At 39.6% G+C, this 13,508-nt stretch overlaps 1 protein-coding gene across 5 annotated transcripts in view; it reads left to right on the plus strand.

Moving 5' to 3' along the window:
• The window catches only part of LOC109416899 (prestin), a 71,764-nt gene that overhangs the window by 34,386 nt on the left and 23,870 nt on the right, over window positions 1-13,508 (plus strand). The window lies entirely within an intron of this gene.

The following is a 13,508-nucleotide window of genomic DNA, read 5'->3' on the forward strand; positions in this document are numbered from 1 at the left end:
TTTTGATTGTCTATGGCGCGTTTCTCAGGGTGTCTACTAATAACTCAAAACAAAATAAAATTCCAGATTTTCCAGGGGAAATTTTGACTGTTTATAGTTAAAAAAACAAATTTTCTAAAAACAAATTTTTTAAAAACAATACAAACTTATCCCCAAAAATTAAGTAAACATATTTCAAGATTTCTGAGAATTGTTCCTGGAATTTCCACCAGAGTTCCTTCCTGGATTTCCGCAGAAGCTTTTCACGAGATATCTGTTGGAGTACCTCCCGATATTTCTTCCAAAGGGTTTCTGATATGCTTCCAGAGTTTCTCGCTGGATTTCTCCTTCAGAGTGTCTACTCATAACTCAAAATAAAATTTCCTGAGTTTTTCACGTTTTTCCAGGGGAAATTTTGAAAGTTTATAACAACAAATTTTCTAACAATTATTTACTTTTCAAAAATTCTTTCAAGATTTCTGAGAGCTGTTCCTGGGATTTCTACCAGAGTTCCGTCCTGGATTTCCGCAGAAGTTTTACACGAGATATCTGTTGTAGTACCTCCCGATATTTCTTCCGGAGTTTTTCGATATGCTTCCAGTGGTTCTCGCTGGCTTCCTCCTGAAGACCCATCCAAAATTATTCAAAGTTTCTTCACAAATGTCATTTAGTGGACTTCCGGGTTAGCTATCCAATAGTTTATTTCGGGATTTTGACCAATAGTTTTCCGATGTTTCTCTTGGTTTTCCTCACGGAATTTCGCCCGTAGCTGCTCCCAGGATTCCAGGAGGTTTTCGGAGTTCCTTCTTGGATGTCCTTAATATTTACTCTCAGGATTACTATTAGAACTTTTTCCGAGAAGTCTTATTTTTTTCTCAGGTTTTTCCTAGTTTCTGTCGAGATTTCTTGAATAAGACTTTGCGCAAGATTTCACTAGAATGGCTTTGAATATTTCTCCAAGAATTTCTTATAAGAAATTTCGTAAGTTATCCCAGGAGACATTCTGAGGAAAATCTGTGGAAAAATCCCTGCAAGAACTTTGGGAGTACCTATTAAAGAAATCCCCAAAAGGAGTATCCAGAATCTCGGCATAATTTTCGATAAAGATTCCGGGAAGAGTTTTGGGAATAATGCAGAATGTAAAACAAATCTCAGGTACATCACTGTAAGAAATCCGGTACAACAACGAGGAACAGCCTGGCTCTAAAAGAATTTACGGGAAGAATTCAATGAGAAATATCATCAATAACTCCTGTAGAAATCTCAGAAGCCACCCTGGAAAAAATCTTAGGAGAAAGTCCAGGGCAAACTCAGAAAAACTCGGAGACACATTCCAGGAGCAACATCGGAAGGAATTTTCTGAGAGAAGTTCTAGGAGAGGAGTTCTAGAGGAATCTCAGGTAAAGCTTCTAAATAAACCTCGCAAGAACCTTTAAGAAATATCCCTGCTGGAATTCCTGTAGAAAACCAGGAGGCATTCCAGGAGGTATTTCTCAAAAAGTTTCAGAAACAAACCTTGACGGAATATCTGGAAAAATCTTTGTAGCGAAATTTCTATATGGATTTTAACTACCAGGTTCATCCACGTCCACGTAGAATTTGTAGCTTTTCACAGAATCGTCGGCTTGTCGGAAATATTTGCTAGGAGCCCTCCTTGTGATCCACGATTATCCAGATTCCTTCTTGATTTAAGTTGCTATGTGATTAACCATTCAGATGAATTATTAACGTCTTCATGGAACCACAAGCTGTGAAATTTTGTTCAAAAATGGTTTCTGAAAAAACGAAAAACATTTTCCACCACAAAAAATTCAGAAGATACCTTGATCCATACTCTACATGTGTACGAAAACCGATTTTGAAAATATTGCTTCGTTATTTAATAAAAAATCAAAACCCAAAAAGTGAGAAAATGCTTCCAGTTTCGCCTTAATGGGATATGCATACATGCTTCCCTTAAACCGCGTGTAAAGTGTACGCATATCGCCTCCACTTTAAGCATCCTATTCAACTGTGTAGGCGATCGTGTGTTGCCTGGGTCAAGAGCTTGAGCTTGAGCTTTATTGACCGCCCGTAGATGCTAAAGCCTGCGCACTTTAGAATCGGTACGCTTTCTACCGGCTGCAGATCAAAAACGGGTTAACCTTGAAGAAAATGTTGTAAGAAGCAAATGAAGCTTACTTATTGTGTTTTGTAGGAAAAATATGAAAAAATCAGTTTTTATTTGTTCAAAATAAATTTTGACCTGTTTGTGAAATTCATGCCATTTTATTCTGCACAAACCAATGATCGTCAATATTTTCAAATTCCACAGCTTACGGGCTGATATTTCCACAAGAAACAAAATTATACTCATCAAACATATGCTCAAAACAAGTTACGACATTAAACTCTTGACAAATATGGTTCACAAGACCATAATAAACTTATAGCCTTATTGGCCATTCACGCTATATTCAAAACATAATTTTACTCACACTATTTTTTCATGAAAAAATATTTCCTGAGATCGTTTTTTGGATCTACAATTCCCCAATTCAAGTGGCTCAACTTAATTCATATCGAAACCTGAATTTTTTAGGAATTATTAGCAGTTTTCCCTCACAGTAGTCGGAAATTAACAGTCATAACTTTTTATCTCTGTGAATTCTATTGAAAATACATCGGGTCACTCCTCGACTATGTTTCCCAACCAACTGTCAGCATTAGCTACCAGTAAAAAATTGCTTCACTCGTATTGCACCAACGGTGAATTTGTCAAATCAAAAATAAAAATATTTCGTCAATATTTACAAAATTTCGAAATGCTTTCGTCTTGAAAACCGGTAACTAAGCCAAGAAAAATCATAAAAGTGTAAGGATGTTCAAAACTAAGAATTAGAATGATTAAAAAAAAAAGAAATTCACTAAATAGCAAATGAATAAATCACTTCGATATTGCAGCTATCTAGCCAATGCATATTAACATAAGGTATTATGTGTTATTGGAATATTTTTTTCCAATTTTCAAATTGATTACTAATATTGTCTATTTCAGCAGTAAAATGTAGAGCATTTTATTGACATATTTAAAACTTGTTTTTTTTTTTGCTAATTACATCCCATTCAAATTTCCTACATATATTCATTCAAACTATGTGCAGATTGATACCTTGTTTCATTTCTCTACATTATACACATATCATTTTAGATTACACTATATTCCATTGAATATTGATTTCCCATATTTATTTATACCATATTTCATTGATAATAATGGGTTATTTAGTACAGTCGGAGAAGGGGTCATCATATTTCTTTCTCGTTTCAGAGAGCGAGTAATGGCGCTTAAGCCTAGGCTTTCGAGCCAGGGCATAAGGCGTAAATTCCTATGTCCCATCCCGGGAAGGAGAGCTTCAATGGAGTGACATTAACTTTCTTAGCAACGTCACTCCCAACGTTTTTACTTCTTATCTATACTAAATAATATAAGGAGCGGCTGACGAGATGTCGCCATTCCATGGTTTTTATTTAAATGTATTTAAAAACGCTGCACAGTAGGCCTGGCCGCTTCAATACTTGTAATACATCTCCGATGTACTGCAAGTACTGATAATGACAAGAAAAATGATAGAAGTAGTCGATTCTATCATTTTCCAGGATTCTTCCAATGGATGGCTGTGTATGTGTAGACTAGACTAGACTAGACAGTAGTCGGAAATTAACAGTCATAAGGCTAACTCCTCATAATAAACCTAAAATAAGATAGTTTTCATGGATAAAACACTGAAAACCATATAGATTATGGAACTATAGATGTGATTATATGATCACAAATAAAAAACTTCTGAGTAGATTCAGTTTTATTAAAAAAATCGTTAGATATTTCACGCCATCAAAACACATCCAATGAATTTCGTCAGCAATAGTCCATACAGCTTTCGAGCCACGATTATTTATATTGTTCTACATCAAATAATTGGTTTCTTGTATACCAATACTATTCGTATAGTATCCTTCCCGTATGCGTAGTTGCCGAACTAAAGCTTATGCGAAAACAACTTTTTTGATCTTAAATATCTATGCAAGTCTTTGATTTTCCATAAAACCCTTCAAAGGCTTACCATAGCTATATTGGAAATTTTAAAACACTCATGGAATATTTTACCTCCCTTAATCAACAATCATAATACCAAGAACTATTATATACTGCGTAATTTATGGGTTTGATAATCATATATTCCTACACAAATCTTGAATCTGACAATGATTGGTTTTTGCTCAATGTGTGCAGAAAAAACTGGCACTATTTACGAATTCAGATCAATAGTTCATCTAAAAATAGAAAAACAGCAAATTTTATACTTTTCCTACAATCTACAATAGATAAGCTTCAATTACTTCTAACAACACTTTTTTCCAAGTGACACCGTTTTTGAGCGGCAGCGGGTTGAAAGTGTACCGATTCTAAAGTGCGCAGGCTTTACTCCAGTATCGCCAGACCAGTTACACTCACAAAAGGAACAAATGAGATTATCTGCCGGGGACTAGCAGGCATCTTCAGTGTGTGAGCGTTGGTGATCTTCTATTTTTAGACGACAATGGCGCCTGCCGCGTCAGGTTGCAGGCAGGCCTGCAAAATATCAGTCTCAGTGCTTGTTTTTCAGCCGAAAATGAATGACTGTGGCGGTCGTTTTCAGTTCCTCGATGTGAGAACTGACAGAGTCCGAGAGCTCCATTCGTGAGCGACCCAACAAGATCAACTCCCAATCATCCAGACACTACTCATGCCGACAGGCCATTCGTCTCAAGCGGTGGCTTGTGAGAGTGAGTGCCCTATACGTTACCACGGGTGAAAACACTCAACTACAGAAAATTGAATGGAAATTTAGCCCTGCAGCTCTCGCTTTCAGCACGCTGCATGCGAGTATGAGTACTTATTTCATTTCGCTCCCGTGTTGCTGATCGGAAAACAACAATGACAGGAAAACCAAAACGGGGGAAATGAAAAAAGCAAAATATCGCTATCATAAAGGTCTGTCAAAAAATTGCAGTCCTGGTTGCAGGTCAATGTGGGGAAGGGGAAGGAAGTGATGATTGCAGTCGTTTGTATCCACATCAGACCGAATATACCTTTGCGTCTGCACAAACTCATGCGGATGTCAGAGTGTTTGGTGGGATATGGTTGTCACATTGGTTCACACATTGGTGCGTGGAGGCCAGGCGTGAGGTGACAGATTAGTGCGATTAACACTATGAAGCTAAAGCGGCACAATTCGCTTGATTGCATAACTCGTAGGCGTTATCTGATAGATTGACACTGTGCTGTGAAAGTTGGAAGGAAGGAAAACGGATTTTTAACTGTTTCTGGTTCTAGCAATGGCTATGAACATATGAATATACATGAGTTGTATATGTAGAGAGTATACAGAAAGTGGATAGAAAGATACAAAGTAGAAAAAAAGGGACGGTCCAGGGATAGAACCCAGGACCTTCTGCATATGAATCAGAAGCGGTAGCCCGTCCGTGTGTTGGCAGGGTCAAGAACATAAACATATAAAAATGAGCCGTTTTCACTACGCCCGATGGACAAAGTTATACCTCATGTAAGAGTAGTTGTCAAACCGGAAGTTCATGTTTAATAGTTATTTATGTGACGAGTTGCAAAAAGTGGATTTTTTCAGCACGAGTCGTACATTTATCCAACGAGGCTTGCCGAATTTGACTATTTCTGCACTCAATATTCAAAACAAACAACGCTCTTCCTCTTCACACAGTCAGTCATTTCGTGGTCATTGAATATGAAGCAAATCGAAAAACATATTCATAATTGTCTACGTTTATGGCTACGTACATACATACATTTATTTGTTCAACATCATTATTGTCGGGCCGCCACCAAACCGGACTTCGCATAATCAAGTCGCGACGCGACCCAACTCGCGACGTTTTTTAGTCATGTCAAAAGTAGTGCGCATCCTTTCCGTTATTGTCTGCAACACAGCGCACTAGATGCGAAACAGTTGCGACACTTGTGGATGAAGAAAATGGCAATTTTTGATTGAATGTCGGTCTTGATTCCAACCGGATAGACAATAAGATAAGACATAATCAACAATAGTACGCCACAATACTCGGTTTGTGGCTGCCGCTCTCCATCCTCGGTCGCGCCCAATGCTCGCCAAGTCACGTTCCACCTGCATGCAGAACTCGATGTACACAGCGCAACGAGTAACTTTCACGCAGCGACCGAAAAGACAAAAGAATTTTCACGCAGATTTGTGTAACACCGGATCAACACAAAAAATGTGCTGATCCGGTGTTACACAAATCTGCGTGAAAATTCTTTTGTCTTTTTGCTCGCTGCGTGAAAGTGCTGTGTTGTTTCATTTAAGGGTGTGGTCCGCCCATCGTGCTCTCTGCGCTCCACGCCTTCTTGTGCCAACCGGATCAGTTGCAAACACCAGCTTTGCAGGGTTGTTGTCCGGCATTCTTGCAACATGCCCTGCCCAATGGGACAAAATCTGTGTAAAGCACCATCAAATGTAATCGAAACGTTAATATTTTATCAGCAATTTAACACTTTGTAACTTGTTTACAAAATATTCATTGACTTTCATTCAGTTGACAAACGAGTATCAAGCAGCTGACTATGTATGAATATGCAGGCAAGTGAATGAAAATTGCCGCCCGGTGAACTTCAGCTCGTCTACTCAAAAATTTTGCGCACTGCTCAAGGCACACTGTTTCATAAGGCTTAATTTCGTGATGATAATCAGTTTTGGATCTGAAAAGGTTAGCGCCTTCGAAGAATTGGTAGAGTCCTTCTATTGAAAGTACATACCACTCATGTGATAATGATGAACCTGGGCGTGTTAGTGGAATACCTGTAAGTAAAAAAAACCGCGTTGTTCCTTTTAATTTCAACTACCTAAGTATGTAAGGTCGTCTTCAGTGTCTCGTACTTGACTCATGTCTCAATAGGACGCTCTATAGCATAGATTGAAACACAGCAATTTCCAACTAGACCTGTGTGCCGACTATATTTTGCTCGGCGGCGGCGTGAGGGCTATTTTTGACCGGCGGCGGCGACGTCATCGGCGTGAATCGGCGTGACCAAAATTTGACCATAATTTCAACATTCGCAAAGCAAAGAAGTTGTCATTACGCTCAAGAATTTGTAGTCTGAGCTTTTTCATGACCATTGATGACATAAACTTTTACGTTAGAATGAATACCTTTTTTATTTCTGTTCGGATCCGTCACTGCGTGGTTAGACCTATTGTGACATTTTTTATTCTTCAATCACTTAACCTTATTTACAGCTCCATTGTCCACTAGGGCACTGCGTGAGCGATTCCAATCGGAAGCTGTACATACACTTTGTACAGCGCCTAAATGTATTCTATTTGTAATTGTACTACATCGAACTGGTGCCCGTTGCGTTATTGCGACATTAGTTTTACTTATTTGTTTACTTGGAAGGCTCGGGTGCCACATCCCAAGAAACAAAACTAGTTGAATTACAGTTTCTTAAACTAAAGTTTGCTCAAGAGTAATTTTTGTACCACTCCTGTACAACTAAAATGTTTGTTGGGATGGGCATAAATGGGCCGAAATGATAGGTACATTTTTGTTTTTACGTTTTTGACATTTTTTTCTAATTTTTAAGTGCCTTAACACTATATTAGTTTGGAAAGCCGAAGTACTCGCGGCTGTTTCAAGGTAAGGGATAACAAATATTTATAATTGGAATGGAATATTGAGACATTACCGGTATAATGATACATATTGCCCATTTTACTGGCATTTTACCAGATTAGCTGGTTGGTATGTCTGAAACATACTGGAAAAACTTGTAATTAGAAGGCACGAAATGTTGTTAATTGGCAAATTGAGAGATGAAATTTGTGAAAAAAATCGCGTTCTGGTGGGATTCGAACCCACGACTCCGTATTCGCTAGACCGGCGCTTTAACCAACTAAGCCACAGAACAGGTAATGGTTCTGCGGAATAGAAAGCCAAACTGACTCCGAAGCTGCACCGTGAACACTCCTATTTCACAAACTCATCTCTCACAAACTCAGAGAGATAAGTTTGTGAAATAGGAGTGTTCACGGTGCGGCTTCGGAGTCAGTTTGGCTTTCTATTCCGCAGAACCATTACCTGTTCTGTGGCTTAGTTGGTTAAAGCGCCGGTCTAGCGAATACGGAGTCGTGGGTTCGAATCCCACCAGAACGCGATTTTTTTTCACAAATTTCATCTCTCAATTTGCCAATTAGCAACATTTCGTGCCTTCTAATTACAAGTTTTTCCAGTATTATCGGTATCCTTAGTGTAATGGATGTTGCATTACTCCATTGCAAATGAAGGGCAATTAAATATTGATTTTGCTACAGTTTTTTGTTTTGTTTTCTCACAATCTTCAGAAGCTATCAAACTTAATAATAAAGTCACACTATTTACTTGAAGGAATCGCCAAATGATTTCAGGGAGGAATCTCAGAAGGAATCCTAGGAAGAGCCTGAAAGAAACTCCTGAAGAAATTCAAGAAGAAAATTCTGGACTTATCTCTGCAAGAATGGAATCCTAGTATGGAATCCTAAAGTATGGAATCCTGAAGGAACTTCTGTAGGAATCTCTGGCGGTTCAAGAATCTCTTTTAGAGATCCCTGAAGAAAATTCTGAAGTAATCCCTGATTGAAGTTTTCGAGGAATTTCAGAAGGAATTCCGGGACGATTCTTCGAAAGAAATTGCAGGAGGATTTCCAAATGAATTCAAGCAGGAATTTCCAAAGGAATTCCAGGAGGAATCTCCGACGGAATTGTAGCGGGTATTTCTAAAGAATTTCGAGAAGGAATCTCCAAAGGACTTCGAGGAGGAATCAACGAAAAATATCGAGAAAGAATCTCTGTAGGAGTTCCAGCAGAATTTCCTGAGAGAATTTCCGAAAAAAATCCATTAGGAATCCTCGAAGGTATTTCAGGAGGAATCCCATAAGGTATTCCACCAGAAACCTCCCAAGGAATTCTAGGAAGAATCCCTGGAGGAATTTAAAGACTAATCCCCGGAGGAATTCTTAGCGGAATCTCCGGAGGAATTCTTAGCGGAATCTCCGGAGGAATTCCGTGAGGGAACCCCGAAGGAATTCTAGGAGGAATCTCCGAAGAAATTCGAAGAGGAACCACCATAGGAATTTCAAGATGGAATCCCGAAGGAAATCCAGAAGAAATCCCCGACAAAATATCGGGAGAAATCTCCGAAGGAATTTTAGGAAGAATTGTCGAAGGAAGAGCCCCTCAAAAGAAACCCCCGAAGTAATTCTAAAAGGAATCCCCGAAATTACTCTAGGAGGAGTCTCCGAAGAAATTCCAAGAGAAATCCCCGACAGAATTCCTGGAGAAATTCTCGAAAGGATTCTAGGAAGAATCACCAAAAGAATTCCAGGAAGAAATCCTGCAGGAATTCTAGGAGGACTCCCGAAGGAATTCCAGCAGGAATCTCCAAAAGAATTCCAGCAGGAATCTCCGAAGAAATTGAAGAGAAATCACCAAAGGAATTCCATAAGAAATTCCCGAAGGAATTCCAGTAGTGATCCCCGACAAAATATCAGGAGGAATCCTCGAATGAATTTTAGAAGGAATCCGCAAAAGAAGTCTAGAAAGAATCCCCGAAGAAATTACAGTAGAAATCCCTGCAGGAATCCCAGAGATCACCTCCGAAGGAATTCCGGGAGGTATCTCCGAAGGAATCACAAGCGGATTCCTCAAAGTGGAAACCCCGAAGGAAATCCAACACGAATCCCCATAGAAAGCGGAGGAGGAATCTCCTCAGAAATTTAAAAAGGAATCCTCAAAGGAACTCTAGGAAGAATCTTCGAATAGCAGGAGAAAATCCCCAAGGAATTCTAGGAGAAATCACCGTAGAAAATAAAGAAAGAAATCTGGAATTCCAGGAGGAATGATTCCATGAGGATTTTTTGAAAGAATGAAAGGAAGAATTTCCGAAGGAAATCTAAGACGAATCACCAAAAGAATTCCAGGAGGAAACCCCGAAGGAATTCCACGAAAAAAATACCAAGAGGATTTGATGAAGGAAGTCTAGGAGGAATCCCGAAAGAAATTCCAGTTTTTTTTTAGGAATCCGAGAAGAAATCCTCAAAGTATTTCTAGGAGGAGCCATCGAAAAATATCCTGGAGGAACCCTCGTAGGAATTTCATAAGAAACCCCTGAAATAATTCTAGGAGGAGTTCCCGCAGGAATTCCAAGAGAAAACCCCGAAAGAGTTCGAGGAGAAATCTCAAAAAAAAAAAATCGAAGAGGAATCCCTGACGGAATATCAGGAGAAATACCCAAACTAATTTCAGGAGAAATCCCCGAAGGAACTCTAGAAGGAATCCCCGAAGGAATTTAAGGAGGAATCTTCGAATTAATTCCAGGAGGAATCCCCGAAGGAAGTCCAGGAGAAATCCCTGAAGGAGGTCCAGCAGGAATATCCGACGATATTCCTGGAAGAATTCCTGAAGCAATTTCTGGAGAAATCCCCGAAGAAATGAAAGGAGAAATCCCTGCAGGAATCCCAAGGGATACCCCTGAAAGAATTCTAGAAGGAATCTCCGAAGGATTTTCAAGCGGAATACTCGAAGGATTTTCAAGAGGAATGCCCACAGGAAGTCCAGGAAAAATCACCGATGGAATTTCTAGAGGAATCCCTGAAGGAATTCTAGGAGAAATCACTGCAGCAATTCCAGAAGGAAATCCATGAGGAATCACTGAAGAAAATACAGGAAGAATCTCCGAAGGAATTCTAAGAGAGGATGAAACCCCGAAGAAATTTCAGAAGAAATCTACGTTAGAATATCAGGAGAAAGCCCCGAAAGAATTTCAGGAGGAATCCATGAAGGATGTCTAGGATGAATACCCGAAGGAATTCCAAAAGGAATCCCCAAAGGAATTCCAGGAGACATTCCAGAAAGAATTCTAGGAGGAATCCCCGAAGGAAATACAAGAGGAATCCTTAATGAATAGCAGGAGAAACCTCTGGAGGCATTCCAGGTGGAATCTCCGAAAGAAATTTAATAGAAACCACCAAAGAAATTTGACGGAATATTAGAAAGAATCCCCGAAAGAATGTCTGGAGGAATCCTCGAAGGAAGTCTAGGAGGAAACCCCGAAATAAAATCTAAGGAGAATTTCCGGAGGAATTCCAAGAGGAATCCCTGAAAGAATTCCAGGAAAAAGCCAGGAGGAATCCTCGGAGCAAGTCCAGGGGAACCCCTGAAGGAAGTCTAGGAGGAATCCCCGAAGAAATTACAGGAGAAATCCCTGCAGGGATTCCAGGGGAATGCTCGAAACAATTCCGTTAGGAATATCCACAGGATTTTCAGGCGGAATCCTCGAAGGATTTCCAGAGGATGTATCCGGGTAGGGGGAAGGATTTGCAGGAGGTAGTCTCTAAAGAATTCCAGAAGGAAATGCTTGAGGGATTCTTGTAGAAACTCCATGAAAGATCCCTCAAAAATATCCTTGAGATATGCCTGACTATAATCCTAAGGGAATTATGGAAGGAACTCCTGTAGGAAGTTCTGAATGAGCTTCTGGAGAAATCTCTGATGTAACTCCTGAAAGCATCCGTGAGTCTTCCCGAAAAAATCTCAATCTCAATCTACAATCTGAAAGAACCCCAGGAGCGAACCCTGGAAAAACATCTAATGAAACTTCTCTCCCCTAAGGATATCCTGAAGAAATCATGGAAGGAACTCACATAGGAATCGATGAATAAACTGCTAGGGTAATCCCTGAGTTCTCCTAATAGTATCCTTGGATCTTCGTATAAGATTCTCTGAAGGAACTTCTGTAATGATTTCTGAAGAAACTTCTGTAGGAATCCCTGAAGAAATTCAGCAGGAATCTCTGAAGAAACATCTGCAAGAATCCCTGAAATTCTTGGAGGAATCTCTGATGGAACTCCTAGAAAGAACTGCCGTAGGAATTTCTAATGGTACTTCAGAAGGAATCCCTGCAGGAACTACTAGACTAATTTCTAAAGACCTCCTGCAGGAATTCCTGAAGATACTTCTCACGGGATTTATTTATTTATTTATTTAATACCAATCTTCATCTGACTATGTCTTAATGAAGTAAAAAAATACACACATAGATAAAAGCAAATTACAAAACAAAAGAGGAAAAACAACAATCTTCAAAATTAAAACAAAACATGTAATTTAAAGCTGATGGTTCACTTGGTTTAGGTTTCAGAAGTGCATCATGAAGCGTTGCTGCTGGATTCTTTATGGATCTTCAGGTGGCATTTATGAATCCTCCTGAAAGAATATTTAAAGGGACTTCTGGAAAGATACCTGAACGAACTCTCGTTAAAATAGCTTAGGGAACGTCTAAAAAAATTCCTAATGAACACATGGACATGGACACATCCCTGAATCCTCCTGGAGCTATTAGGGAGACCCCTCAGCGAACTCCTGGAGAGATCACCGAAGGAACTTCTGGAGCAATCCTTGAAGAGCTCCTGAAAGAATCTCTGCAAATTTTTCTTGATGCATCCCGAAGTAATTCCAAGAGGAATCCCCAGGAGGGATTCTTGAACAACTTCCAGAAATTTCTGATGGATCTCCTGGAGAAATCTCTGAGGAAACTCCTGGACTAGATCCTAGAGAATCTTCTGAAGGAACTTCTGAAGGAATCAATGAAGGAACTCTCAGACTAATCTCTGATGGACCTCCTATGAGAATCCCTGAAGGATCTTATGGATGAATCTCTGATGTATCTCTAGTAGGCATCCCTGAATTCTCCTGAAATATTTTTTGAAAGTACTCCTGTGAGATCTTCCTGAGAGATCTTCTGAAAAAAAAAATCGTCCTGGACGCATTCCTGAACACTTTTCTGGAGGAATCCGAGGTGGATCTCCAGGAGGCATCACTGAATCCTTGTTCCACTGAAGACTTCTGGAAGATTCTCTGAAGAAACTTCTGGAGAGATATGAAAGTGTGTTCTAAGAGTTGAGAAATCAATTATTGTAATCAAACTCTTACGATAGTGATCGTGAGATTTTTTTTATCTCAACTTTATTTATATAAACTTAATTTTGTTCGTGCACTGATCACCAAATGAAAATTACCGGCGTGACAAACAGCGGCGTATGGCGCGCCGCCGATACCTCGGTCGGCGTCGGCGTGGGACAAAATCTATCGGCGGCGGCGGCGGCGTGGCGCAGCGGCGCACAGGTCTATTTCCAACAGATAATTCAAGTGCTTTGGAGACTAAAATTGAAATCTCAACATCTAAGACACGCAACTATTGCTCAGTTGGCACAGCCGGAAACAATCAAATGACACTAGGTAGTCACATTAATTCACCGGTTGGATTCTAACTGAAAAAGTAATTTACTACTGCTTAATGTCGTCAACTTATCAAATTAGTCATTTATCATGCGATATATTTTATCGTCAATTTCTTAGAATAATCTTCCCCAAGCGTATCCAATGCCAGGGGATTTTTTATTGCCAGTATGTAGATCCGCTGTTGCACA

The sequence above is a fragment of the Aedes albopictus genome, chromosome 3 (assembly GCF_035046485.1).
Source record: "Aedes albopictus strain Foshan chromosome 3, AalbF5, whole genome shotgun sequence".
Lineage (NCBI taxonomy): Eukaryota > Metazoa > Arthropoda > Insecta > Diptera > Culicidae > Aedes > Aedes albopictus.